This window comes from Phlebotomus papatasi, chromosome 1, assembly GCF_024763615.1.
Source record: "Phlebotomus papatasi isolate M1 chromosome 1, Ppap_2.1, whole genome shotgun sequence".
In the NCBI taxonomy this organism is placed as follows: domain Eukaryota; kingdom Metazoa; phylum Arthropoda; class Insecta; order Diptera; family Psychodidae; genus Phlebotomus; species Phlebotomus papatasi.
In genome coordinates, this window is record NC_077222.1 from 56,704,870 (window position 1) to 56,718,291 (window position 13,422).

At 32.8% G+C, this 13,422-nt stretch overlaps 1 protein-coding gene across 1 annotated transcript in view; it reads left to right on the forward strand.

Annotated features, from left to right (window-relative positions):
• Window positions 1-2,805: 2,805 nt before the first annotated feature.
• LOC129807978 (uncharacterized) overlaps window positions 2,806-13,422 on the forward strand; it is a 101,950-nt gene continuing 91,333 nt past the window's right edge. Inside the window, exon 1 of the mRNA XM_055857612.1 lies at window positions 2,806-3,393. The gene's annotated coding sequence lies outside the window, so the exon portion shown is untranslated. The remainder of the gene's footprint in view (window positions 3,394-13,422) is intronic.

Genomic DNA, 13,422 nt, shown 5'->3' on the forward strand with positions numbered 1-13,422 from the left:
ATTTCTAATAGGAGAAATTTTTGGCTGTAAAAGCTATAAAAATCGAAGTAAATTGAATAACAAAATGCAGTAAAATTCCAATTTCTCGGTATTTTGCAACAAATCCCATTCTATTGACCATGGTATTGAAATTTTCCATTAACATAAGAAATTTGATGAAATTTTGCTATCAATCTACAGGGATGTTTGGGGTGAGTTTTAGAATAATTTTAGAAATAAGATTCTAATGCAAATGTTTAGGAGAGTGTGGGTGTAACAGCCGGAAAAAATAATTCCTGAGGGGTGCCTTTTGATTTCGAGAGAGAGATATCAGTTACAAGGGGAATAGAAGCTGCATGAGGAATCTCCTAGTTGACCAGCATTCTTTATAATCACAGCTTTTGTAATGCAAGGTAAAATCCTACCTCAGAAGATCTGGCTCAAACTTGTGATACTCATTGATCACGTACATTATTCGGTAAAAATTACTTTTTCTATCCATCGGTCGGGTTTTTTCACTATTAAAATCGCTTGTGGAGATATAGCGTAAAGAGATATTAACTTACAGATTTCGGCATTACTGTATAATCTTATCATTGACAGTACAATGAAAAGGTATTATGAAATAATATACCTCTAAAAATATACTAAAACTACAAAAATAGAAAATATATATTAATGAAATTTTACTATGTTATAGATTATAGGTAACCAGAAATTCTCTTAAATGAAAAGAATCCTGATTGAACATTATTAAGCCTATTATGAAAGGTTAATATTTTACATAATAATGACCAGTCAATTTTTCTGGAAATTCTTGTCTGATTTACATACCATGGCGTTTCCCATCTTTCAAAAGTTATCTTCTGATGGTTCCACAACTAGCTTTATTATTATTTAAACAATTTTCATTAATTCCTAACCTAATGAGTTTATGTGTTTAGAGCACCAAGTTTAAACCTCCATGACCTCTTATTTCCCTTATTCATAACCACTTTAGGAAGCTGTTCGGGTTTGATGTCGAGATGATCCAAAGCAAGATCTCGAATATGCTTCAACTACTCGGAAAAAAGTCTTGTTAAACGAACAAATGGGTTAAAATTTTGTCAAAACGATGTTATTTACCAATTCGACAAAACATTTTCTTACATTTTATATAGAAAAACACCCTTTTGACAAACTTTTAGCAAGATATAGTTTGCCGCCAATTTGACAAAACTTCTCCATATTCTGTATGAAGAACATCCTCTTCAGAAATTTGCCTTTTTAATTTGACAAAACTTTTTTCAGAGCACCTTGTCCTAGGTCTGCCTCGAGGTCAATGTGTCCTCGAAATGGCTAAGATTTTATGGGGGTCTTTCTTCATTTATACATTGAATAAACCGTGATTTCTCAACACTAAGCAACCAAGGATCTGTAAAAATCAACTCCTGGATCTTTAGCTCCAGGAGGTAAGGCTCTTGGACAGATTTAACTCGCGATCTTACACTTTAGGCTTTTACCCAAATATAATCTCCGTAATTTTTCAACAACTATCCTTAAGGTGTAAAACTGGTCCGTGGTTCTTTTACAAGGTTTAAAACCGCATTGTTCCTTACCCATTTTCGTTTTAACTATGTCTTGGAATCCTCTCTCAAGGACTTTGATATTATTACTTTGTATACACTTTGCCGGGAAAGCTCACAAATGCAATTTCTCTTTAATTCGAACAGTCTTTCTGCAAGTCCTATGGTGCTTTCTCACTTTGCCAAGCCACCTTAATGACGCGCATAAGCCAATTGGCTCCCGCCGTTATACCTTTGAGTTCTGAGTTTCAGGTTGAAATTCGTCAATTTTTGCAGCCTTTTCATCCTTCAACTTACTATCAAATCACATAGAACATCATTCTCTGAAAGACTTACTTTCCTCCCTGCCTTTCCTCATGGATGGTGCATCACCATCAGTGTCTTGATGAGGTTTCAGCAATTCTTAGAAGTACTTTTTCCAGTGACTCAAAATCTCTTCCTCTTTGGTTCTTAGATGTCCTTCATTGAATGCTACCCCTTGGATGGAATTATTATTTTATCTTCTGAGTCCTCGAATTTATTCATATTTAATTAAATTTAAATTATGCGATTAACTTTTTTTCCTCATAACTTTAACATTTATATGTGTAAAAATATATAAACATTTTTATGTTAATTTTACACCTTTTTCAGGGTAAAATTAACATGAAAAAGGGTAACTTTAACCCCTAATACACCTAAAAAGCATAATATTTACACCGATTTCGGATCAATACTGCAGGGTAAAATAAACATTTCCGGAATGTTATTTTAACTTTTTCGGATTTCTCTCAGTGAAGCATTAGAAGATTAACTGTACTATAGAGAATCTCAGTTTACCATAAGCATGTCAGGGCTCTTCTGTTTGCTTATCATGGGATCTTTCCTGTGTCACCCATTAACCATCTCTTGGTAATCAGAGGGGGAAATTCTTCCCTCGCATTTTCGGGAATGCGTTCACTTGACTACAGATGAATTCTTGTGCACTTTCTCGAGTATCTTGGATTTTGTGCCTTCTCAGTGGAAGTGGATACATTTAAAGTCAGAGGCGAACTAGCTGTGGTTGATGATATTTTTAGGTAACACAGCACCTTTCAACATCCACCTGAAAATTGAGCGGCAATCGTAAATGCGAGGGAATGGGCTATTTTGTGGGTAAAGTGTCTTATGGAATGCCAGAGCATAAATTTACGAGCATAAGTCCGCCTCTGCGCAGTGAAACACGATAGAGTCGGATGGTGGGATTTCGCTCTAGCGAGAGTCGTTGGCAGTCACTTTGGTCATTCCACGCGTTCCTCCGTAAGTTTCGTCGCTTTCAGTCTTCAGTGAACATCAGCCGAAGGTGGATGGTTTAACGAATTTTTCCTGTGCCGTTGTGTTTTGATAAGTTATTCGGAATTTCTTCATCAGCCCACACAGACTTTCTTTCATCTCTGGTGAGACATCATCCGAACTTCAAGACATCTCACCTGGTCAATTTGGATAGGACAGCTATTGATGTGAATTCCATTTGGTGATGCAATAAGAGACCCTTGACTTATTTTTCACGTGTGTGTGATCAATCAATTCTCTGTGACTCTTTTAACCCATCAATCCTCAACCTTTTCGCTGTGGCATCGTGATCGGAGTGTTGGGAAAGACATTGGAAGAAGAAAAGTGACTGCATTTGGAGTTGAATCAATTTATCTAAGTGAATCTCTTAAATAGATATTGCCCAGGAAAGTGACGAATTGCTCTTAGATCACACCATTCAATCGAATGGTAATTGGTGCAATTTTCAGTTGACCTCTGACTTGTGGGAAATTTTGCTATTAGTGATTTCCAGTGCGATTCAATAGTGACTTGAGGAGAAGAACTCCCCAGCATCACGGTGAGTTTCTGCAATTTTTACTACCTAGAGGAGATGATCGTGAGAAATCTCCATTGGTTGCATCATCAAAAATGGGATTATTGTGTGAAAACAGTGACATCCGCATTTTCTATTTGCCCATTCATTGTGCACCAAAAGAGAGACTCTCTTTAACCCAAGGAATGATATTGAAATGTATATCCCACAAATATTGCATTATCAACATTAAAATTTATATACTTCCTCAATTTCTTTTGAGGAACACTTTTCCGTCTTACCCAAATGGTCTTGAGAAAAATTCAGCTCTATTGCCAACAAGACAAATATACTTAAAGTTTGAGAAAAGTTTTCAGTCTCCCCTTCGTGCAAGAAATATTGCAATTAATATCCATTTTAGAACCCCAATATAGAGCTGTGCTGAAATGTATCAAAGTGACATCAATCAAATGAATGTTGGAAGGAAAATTTCTATTTGGAGAATCGACTAAAGCATAGCAGAAAGTTTTCCTTTAGTGGAGGAGGGTTGTTTTTACATAGGGGCTGTTTTTTTTTAGAGAAGTTGTGCTATTGTAATCCTTAAAGAAAATTGATCCGTTCAATCAAGATTAAACTATCAAAAAACACAATATTTATATCTAAAATTTAAATTTTTCCAATCTTATAACATGATTAAGAGTTTGTGTAGGATTGAGAGGTTAGGTTTTTCCTAATCTTGAAAATTATCGAGTATCATATTTTAGAAAATACAGAAATTTTTTTTAATGTTTTTCTGCTGTTGTCTCTAATATTGTTTTTCTATAAGAATTTTAAAAATATATTCTTTTAAAAGTAGAAATTCGACCCTAGAATTGTGGAAGGTTAGGTTATGTTGGTTGCAAGCTATTAATTTTTAGTGGTATGTCGTTTTTTCTGCATTTTAAAATTGATTACTCAAAACCGAGAATTTTATCCCTAAAATCGTATAATTATCAATTATGTGAAAGAAGCTTTTTTAATATCAAGGTTATGTTTGTCATAACCTCAAAAATTCTCAAGATGTATTGGAATATTTTTTCTAATTTGAAATGTATCAAATACGAATATGATAAACCACTGAGAAAAAAAAGAGGGTGCGATTAACTTTTTTTCCTCATAACTTTAACACTTTTTAGGTGTAAAAATATATCAACATTTTTTAATGTTAATTTTACACCTTTTTAAGGGTAAAATTAACGTGAAAAAGGGTAATGTTAACCCCTAATACACCTGAAAAGGGTAATATTTACAACGATTTTGGATCAATACTGCAGGGTAAAATAAACATTTCCGTAATGTTATTTTAACTTTTTCAGATTTCTCTCACAGTGACTGAATCAATTTGCCGAATTCTTTTTTGGTTTACATGTTATTTATGCATAATTTAGTATTCCATTTAGAGTCGGTGTTTGTTTTAGAATTCGGTTCATATAGTGATACAAACAATATTAAAAAGCATTTCAGGCATAAAAATTAAAATCATTAATCAGTTAAAAACTTTAAAGAAAAATATTTTTATGTTCAAAATTAAATTATGAAAACGATAAACTATAATCACCAAATGCAAAATTTTAAATTTCATATCAATTTTGTGTTATTAAATACTTAAAAATGATAACAGAATTTTATACAATTTCGTCGTTTCACTCAAGAGGTTGGTCACCAACAATAAGATGGCAGTGGACCAGGGGCCTCTCGACTTTTCATTTTTCCATACGTTTTTGCATAGAGGCACTGAAGACTATTGGCAAGTTTTTTCCTAAAGAGAATTGACTTATCAGTCTGGTATATTTCGAAATCGTGCACTAAAAGCTATCTAAAAATACATATTTCATAATGGTCGCCGAAAAAATATAAGAACTACGAGCAAATTTGTTTAAGTCGCGGTGCAATATCTGCAAAATTTTTACAAGGAAAAGTGAAAAATATCTTCACTATTCATTAGGCTTGATGGACCCCTGCAGTGGACACTTTTCCGAGCCATAGTTTCTTTTTAAAATCTTCCTCACAATGACTTTACTTTTGTAAATTTGTATTGAAAAAATCCACAATCTTAAGGGCAATAAATTTTGTTGAAAATTAAAAAAAGCAAAAGTTTCGGATAAGACAATTTTTTTCTGTTCTTAGTGGATTTAAACCATATCTCTTTTCTGGAAACTTGAAGTATTGGACTAGATATTAAAATATATTTTCATAAATGGACAAAATTAATTGAAAACATATTGAAAAAATGAATTGCTCGAAGCTTGAATGACAAATTTTTGTTATAAAATTGATTTTAAATTTATTCAGTGTCAATAAATTTGTAGCCACAAGGAATGTCATTAACCTATTACCAAATTTGTATAATGAAATTTCAATTAGGTCTGTATATTCCGGTGTTTGTGGTATAAATAAAAACAAAAATAAGTCTGAAAATTTTACCGATAAATTCTGATTTATTTTTCATGGTTTAATTGTGAATCACATTTCTGTGTGGTTCTTAACACTATCCACCAGCGTTTTTATTGATTGTCTCTTGTTACATTTCAATTATTGTTTTTCATCTTAAACCTCCTAAAAGTTTTAGCCCGCATCGAGAGAAAGGCAAGACAAGTGGATAAAAGAAAGTGATTTGTTTTCTAGAATAGAAACATCCACAAAAAAAAACGCCATTCAATTCGAACCAAATTTATTTATATTGCTGTTTTTTTCCTCAGCATCAATTCAAATATACTTCCTCTGTTGTAAATCCATCACTTCAAATTGTAAGTTCAGAGTGCACATTACAATTGGATTTGTAACCTCAAAAGCTCGCAATATCGATTTATCAGTTCTGAAAGCCGAGAAATGCGCTTCTCGACTATTGCAGAGAGTTGAGTGTACTTAAGCTGCTCAAATAGTTATTTATGAGACACTAATGAAGGCCACCAGATGGAAAGGAGCCCCAGATATTTGGGCAATCGGGAAAGTTTTGTTGTAATTCGTGCACAAAATGATTGCTAAACTGTTAGTAATTGGACAACTTTGAGCAATTTGGCAGATTATTTCGTATTATGATTATTTTGCGGGATTTTTCTGGGTTGCAAAATACTATGAGATGAACTTATTTCATTTTTTTTAGTTTGAATTTAAATTTGAGAACAGGAGAAAAGCATATTTCATAGGATTAAGTTAAATTTTAAATAATGTGTGAAACTGCTGATCATAAGTATTTTTTTCATTGAGCACACAATTTATCTAAGCTTCAGAATTGTTGCCAATATCGCTAAATAAATTTTGATGTCAATTAATCTCTCTATTGTCCAATAGCCTTCTACTGTAGAAGATTTATGTATTATAGAGGTGGGTATAATCAGTCTAGTTCACACTTGTAAGACCAAGAAAGGTGTCAAGTGATACTACATAAGGTCTTACAAAAATATTTTCAATATGAAATCAACCAAGAAAATTAATACTTTGGTGTAACAGACGCTATTATAAATCTTTAAAGTGATGACTGCAACTTTGTGTTATTTTACAAGCCTTAGAAATTTTCATCAGTTTTATCTAAAATATTGCTAAATTAATTAAATTTAGAAGAAGAGAAAAAAAAACGAAGAAGGGAAAGTTATAAGATTCGCTGATTTCTATCAAAATCCCGCGAGGTTAAATATGTTGAAAAATGATATTTTAATTATAATTTCACAATGATTTACAAGTATATTATCGTCTAATTCTTGTAATTTCTCTCAGTGTTGGTATAAAATTCAATTCCGTTTGTTAATTGGATGCCAATCTCTTCACACTAAATTTCCAATACAGCACAGATGTTATTCAATTTAACCATATCACACATATATAGTGACTTTGCAAGAATTGTGAGTAAGATTGTAAAGTTTGAGGACCTGAATTTTCCCCACCAGTACATTGTGATCTCATTTGAAATAAAACAGCTTCATTGGATTTCTCTCTCCAGCATCAAAAGACTAAGTTCTTGTGGTTTTCTGGTGCACTTTTAGTGTTCAGTAGCTGGAGAAATTTGAGAAAATCTCTTGAAAATTAACACTTCATCGGATTGAGGTCTTTGAATAAGAAAAAAAAAGACTGACAAGCATTGAGATAAGAAATCATTTGAATTGAGAGAAGTTGTTCTCAAGTGGATTTTCCACGACGTTAAGTAGACAACTTTTGTTGCAAGAGTTTACTTTTTTGGCGGGAAAGGCGGAGTGTTTGAAAATATATAAATAATTTACCAAATACTGTTGTAAAGATGTAAAGAATGTGATGGACGATGGAAAAAAAAATAGCGTTGAATAACGTCTTCTTCCGTTTTCTTATTTGAGATGTGTCAAAAATGTAAAATACCTCCTGGGACTTTCTCCCATGTAAACAAAACCCTATCAAAAGCATCATGTACACAGCATAAGACATTTTTTTTTGGTATGTGTGCAGTTTCATACTAAATAATAGATGATGGGAAAAAGCACAAAAGGTGGCGAGTGTCTCAATCGAATAATGCATGCTCGACTGGAAGTGAGATCTTTGCAAGAGCTATCTTTGTGAAATTTACCACTTTTCATGACATTTCTGTATGCCTTTCAGGCTCCATAAAGGGAGGATCTGATGTCAGCAGATGGGATATGGGGAGAGAAATCATTTGGAATTTGTCAAACAATCAATCTATCAGTCAATCAACTTCTGCAATTCAACAAAATGTTCTTTTAATTATGTCGAAAATGTTGAGATGGGGGACGTGATTGATGAGGTGGTATTCGATGGAATACTGCAATCATTGGCACTTTGATAGCACTTGCCAGAGATCCTCACTAATTTACCAAGTTTCCCATTCAAATTCATTTGGTCTGGGAAGAAGCACGATTTTCTAAAATTTCACTATTTTATTTTTGAGGGATTCCAATTAATTTGATTGACATTTTTGAATCTTTCGAAAGTTGATTTTAACGATTTTCTGTTACAAGATCAACTGTCTAATTCAAAACTGATTTTTTTCTGTTTTTATCGTTTTTAACATTAAAAATAAATAAGGATATTCATTCCTAATAATTTTCAAAAAAAAAAAAATAACCACTTTGACTTAAAAGTCCGGTTAGAAGATCTGATAAACTTATAAACAATCTCAAAGACGGGTTTCTTATAAATATACTGGAGTATGTCGACCTTCATATTTGGCTAAAAAACCATTGCAAATACAAAAGAGGCAAAATTCCTGTTGAGAGCTCCAAGTCAACAAAAAGAGAGAACTTCCAAAGATGTGAGAAAATTTATTCACGAATATTAATTTCACATTAAATGCTGACCGGCGAAAAAAAGAGTACCAACACCCGTTTGAGATGGTATGTGGAAAGTTCAAGTTGAAGGCCAACGGCAGCTCAAATTTACTCATCGAAAATGAAATGTAATTAATGTGCAGAAAGGAAATTTCTTGTGCTACTTTTTAATTATATTCCATGATCAATATAACATTGGAGCATCAAAGGCAACATCTCCGAGATTAATGATATGAATTGTGCTTAGTCTTTGCCCTAGGGAAGACCGGGGCAGAATTAGCCAGACAATGCAATTTACTGGCTAATTTGAAAGCGCCAGGATTAGACTCATTAGACTAATCAGACTAATGAATATTTCAGTGATTATGAGAACCTTGTCTATTTTGCGGGTATGCTCAATATCCTCTAATTAAGTCAAATTATAGAACAACCCCCTACTTCATTTTATTCCTGACTAATACTGCCCCGGTGTTCTCTATATTTCAATGACTCTGCTCAATTTATGGATTACAATTTTGCGAGATGGTTTTGATCTCTTTCCTCACCAGTTGATTTATGCAATATGGTTAGGATTTCCCCAATAGAAATTTCCATCCGGGGTAGGAAAATGTGGGTGGATATTGTGCTGACCTCAGGAGAAAATGTCTGATGCCTTTTGAGATATTGCAGCGATGAAAGGAAACTTTTTTTTCATTCGTCAAAAGAGTTCCATAATTGGATTATCTCTATATAATTCCCAATTGACATTTATGAATGTAAAATTCCCATGAGATAATCTCAAAGATGATGTGTGGTTTTTGGTGTGTGTTGTGCACTTAATTAATGGATTTTCGATTTACACGCATCACGAAGCTGAAAATATACTTTTGGATGTTAAAATGAACATTGGCGCTTCATGTCAGCACTTGTGGAAAACATCACAATGCTTTCCTCTCTCATACCATCTTCTTTTCATATTTCAATGGTTAATAATCCCTCTCGCTTGGGGATCGTTTTGTTCTCCGACACTCCGGTCAGAATGGCAAAGTCATTCAAGGGAGAGTGGGACACCAAAAGTGGTGTACAAGAGGTATTTACGTTAAACTCTGTGGAAATATCTAACACTAAATTTTTGAATAACCGTGAATGTTCTTGAAAAGGTATAGTAAACAGTAATTACGGCATGGCATAGGAAACAGATAGAATAAAATTATATACACCATTATAATTACGTTGAGGAAAATATCCTAGATTTTTTGTAATCCCTGATATAATATCAGCAATATAAGATAATTAGACGTTAAGATCAGAAAAAATAGTTTCACAAATATTATTATTTTTATCAACAAATATTTATCTAACATTGCAGTTTTTTCCCCTACACTGTTAGGGGAAAGGCTCATAATTTTGTCCAGTTTCTTATTTTGGACACTTTGAGGATAAAATTGGACACTAAAAATAAATTGATTAAAATGATGGATTTTTATTCAAATATTTGATGAATTATGAATTCTATCAAAATATTTGTTCTTTTTGGAAGATTTTAACACTAAATACGTTAAATTTTAAATATGATTTGAGTTTCACTTTTAATTTCACAATAATATCACTTTTTTTGAGTGATATTATTGAATGTTCATTGAATATTGTGTTGATTCACGTTAGTGGTGATTTGTACATTTGACCTGAAGTGAGATTTGCCTTGTGAATTAGATTTTTCGAGTGAAAAATGGGAAATTTTTTAAGACATTTACCAGTGAGGTGATACTCCTTATTTTGGACAGGTGTTTTTCTTACGAATTCTCGTGAAGTTTTAGCTTTTGTGATGACTAGGTTGGACAAATGCCTGGAGAAACAAAGGAGCATCATCTCTTCGAACGAGATGTAGCGAGAAAAGCCTTGAAAGGCTCCGAGAAAAGCCAGGGAATGAGCGAATCCGCACGTACTTGGAGTACCGAAGTCAACTCACTTTAATGAATGATATTGAAAGTTTCCGGGCTTCTTGTGACATTCTACGTTTCCCTTACATGAACAGGAAGAGGGCTTGGTTAGATTGGTTCACGAAATGAAGAACAATGGGCATCCTGTTGAGGCGGATTAGCTGTCCAAATTAACAGCTAAGTTGTCCAAATTAATAACCAAGTTGTCCAAAATAAGAGCCAAATTCACCTCTACATATCAAATCACTTTTAAACGTATTAAAACTAATTTTAGTAAAAATAAGACGATAAATAGCTTGCTAAGTTTCTAAACAACACTTCTGAAAAGAGAGTAACAAAAAAAGTCAATTAGTATCGAAAATATTGCACTTTAAACTTGGAACTTCGATGTTTATAAGCAGACTGGACAAAATTATGAGCCCTTACCCTATTATTGTGTTTTAGGATTGAAACTAAATCTTAAATTATAATGCAATAAAATAGCGCTGATAATGCTGTCCAGTCTCAGCAAAATATCCATTACTGGTTTTCAAACACAACTTTTTGAAATCTTTTTGGCCTTATTCAGGACCCTTAAATGTTCAAATAGACCAGGCGGTTCCTTGAGAATATTTAGCATGTACATTTTGGCAGTAAAGGATCAGGTAAAGGCATTTATCTATGTGCTATTTTGGGATGATATTTCTTCGCCAAATTTTACGTGCTAAATATTTTCGAGGACCAGCTTAAGTTTATTGTGGTTTAGATTCATTCACATTTGCTTCTTTGGTTGATAAATACACTCTCCAGAGTCCAGATTTTTAAACCTGTTGTGTTGTGTGCATAGGAAGTAGTTTCTAAATACTGATAAATGGCAATTTGTGAGATTTTAGATAAATATAAATTTGTGGGTTTTCCAAGATGCTAACAAAACTGGTTTTAAAAATTTTAATTATTTTATCCTTTTCTTTTTAACAATATTGACGTGAGCCTGATGTCCAGTGCACAATAACTTTTGTTTGTAAACATGTTTTCAAAATTTCCTATGAGAGTGAGCGAGATGACTAGATCTAGGTTTCACTCACTCACACTGAAATATCAAAAACATGTTTACAAAACAAAAGTTATTGTGTGTTGGGCATGAGACTTTAAATAAGTTCCAAAATACAATTATAAGTCAAGGCGAAAACACTTTTTTTTTTATTTCGAAGTTGGCGAAAATACTTCCATGTCTTCGCACTATTTGGGATGTGTAAAATGTGTAAAATCATTTTGGGAAATCAACTCATATTTAATTTTTTGATAGTTAAACATAAAGCGATGAATACGAATGATTTATAATAATCTTTAAACAGTAGTTTCTTAAAAGCTTATTTTTGTCAACAAATCTCTAAATTCATGTTTGGCAATTCAGTGTGGGTTTAAATGAACGCTCTTTCTGTATTATTAACAAACGGATTTCTTCTTTGGGCAATTTGAGTGAATTACACACAGAGTCCGTAAATAAAACTAATATTTGTTTTTAAATTAATGAAATATTTTCCAGTGATAATTATATATACAGAGTATGGAATGCAGGAGAAAGGGGTAAATTTGTAAGTGAAATTCGACTTGTAAATATGGAAAGCTTCCAAGTGAGATTTACAATGAACACTAAAAGTGTTGCATGAAATATTAATTGATGAGCAAAATTTGATATACATAATCTTGCTGTAATAACCAGAATTACTAAAAACAGCTTTTATAAATTTTGTAAAGAGGGAAAAGTTTTGATGTTGCAACATATAGTGTTTATTGAGGAAGTGCAGTGTACATTGCTCCCACAAACTTCACCCTCACTTGATCATTTTAGTCAATTTACTGTGTGTCTTGTAACAGTGAGAGTGTCAACTAACTTTGTCAAATCGACACTTTCGCCAAATGATTTAAACTGCGGTTTTCTAAGTTGAAAGTTGGGCTCCTGATAAGATTTGCTGAAGCCAATGTACAAAGTTTATTGAAGAATTTCTTAAATTGTTCTCACTTGGTAAACTTTTCATGGAACTTTACCAACAATTTCCGGTAAAATTCATAGAGCTTATTCATCAGGATGGACATCTCTTTAGAGCAAAGTTGTGGTTGTGCAATCGATGGTCAGAGAGGGTGATTTCAATAGCGATTCTGTTCGTGACAACTTGCAATAAACACACTCAATATTAGCTTGGGTACTTACAAACCAGCTGTATCACAGCTACTGTGATGCTGCGGTGTAGTAAGCCGTCTACCATGGTGCATTTATTCACAAGATCTATATTAAACATTTTAAATTTTGAGAATTTCCTTTTGTAAAAAATCCGCTACATTCATAAACGGTCAAAATCAGGAACTGGCTAAAATCAGAATTGCCTATTTAATACCTTTTCAAAACAATTTCGTACTTAAAAATTCTACGAGTGGTTTTTGAGATATACAAGTTTTATTTTTCTTTTTCTTTTTCAAAATGTTTTAAACATCAAACTTCTAAACGTTGTATACAATTCGGTTTGAGATTCATTTGATTTGGAATCAGTGATTTAATTTGGAATCCCTCTTGCGAAACATAAGTCTCCTATCCCCTACTAAAACTACCTAGAGTGACTGTACTAAATTTCAACATAGTTTCATATAAACGCCAAAGTCTTAAGTTTGAAATGTAATATTAAGTATCAATACAAATTGATTTTTTGTTACTTTTAAAGAGTGTTGCTTGGAACTTTGTAGACAGTTTATCGTCTTTGTTTTCTCTAAAATTATTAATAGTAAGTATAGACATTGCTTTGGGCAGGAGCCCATCAAGCCTAATAAAAAGTGAAGCTATTTTCCACTTTTCTTTGTAAAATTTTTGCAGATATTGTACCGCGACTTAAATA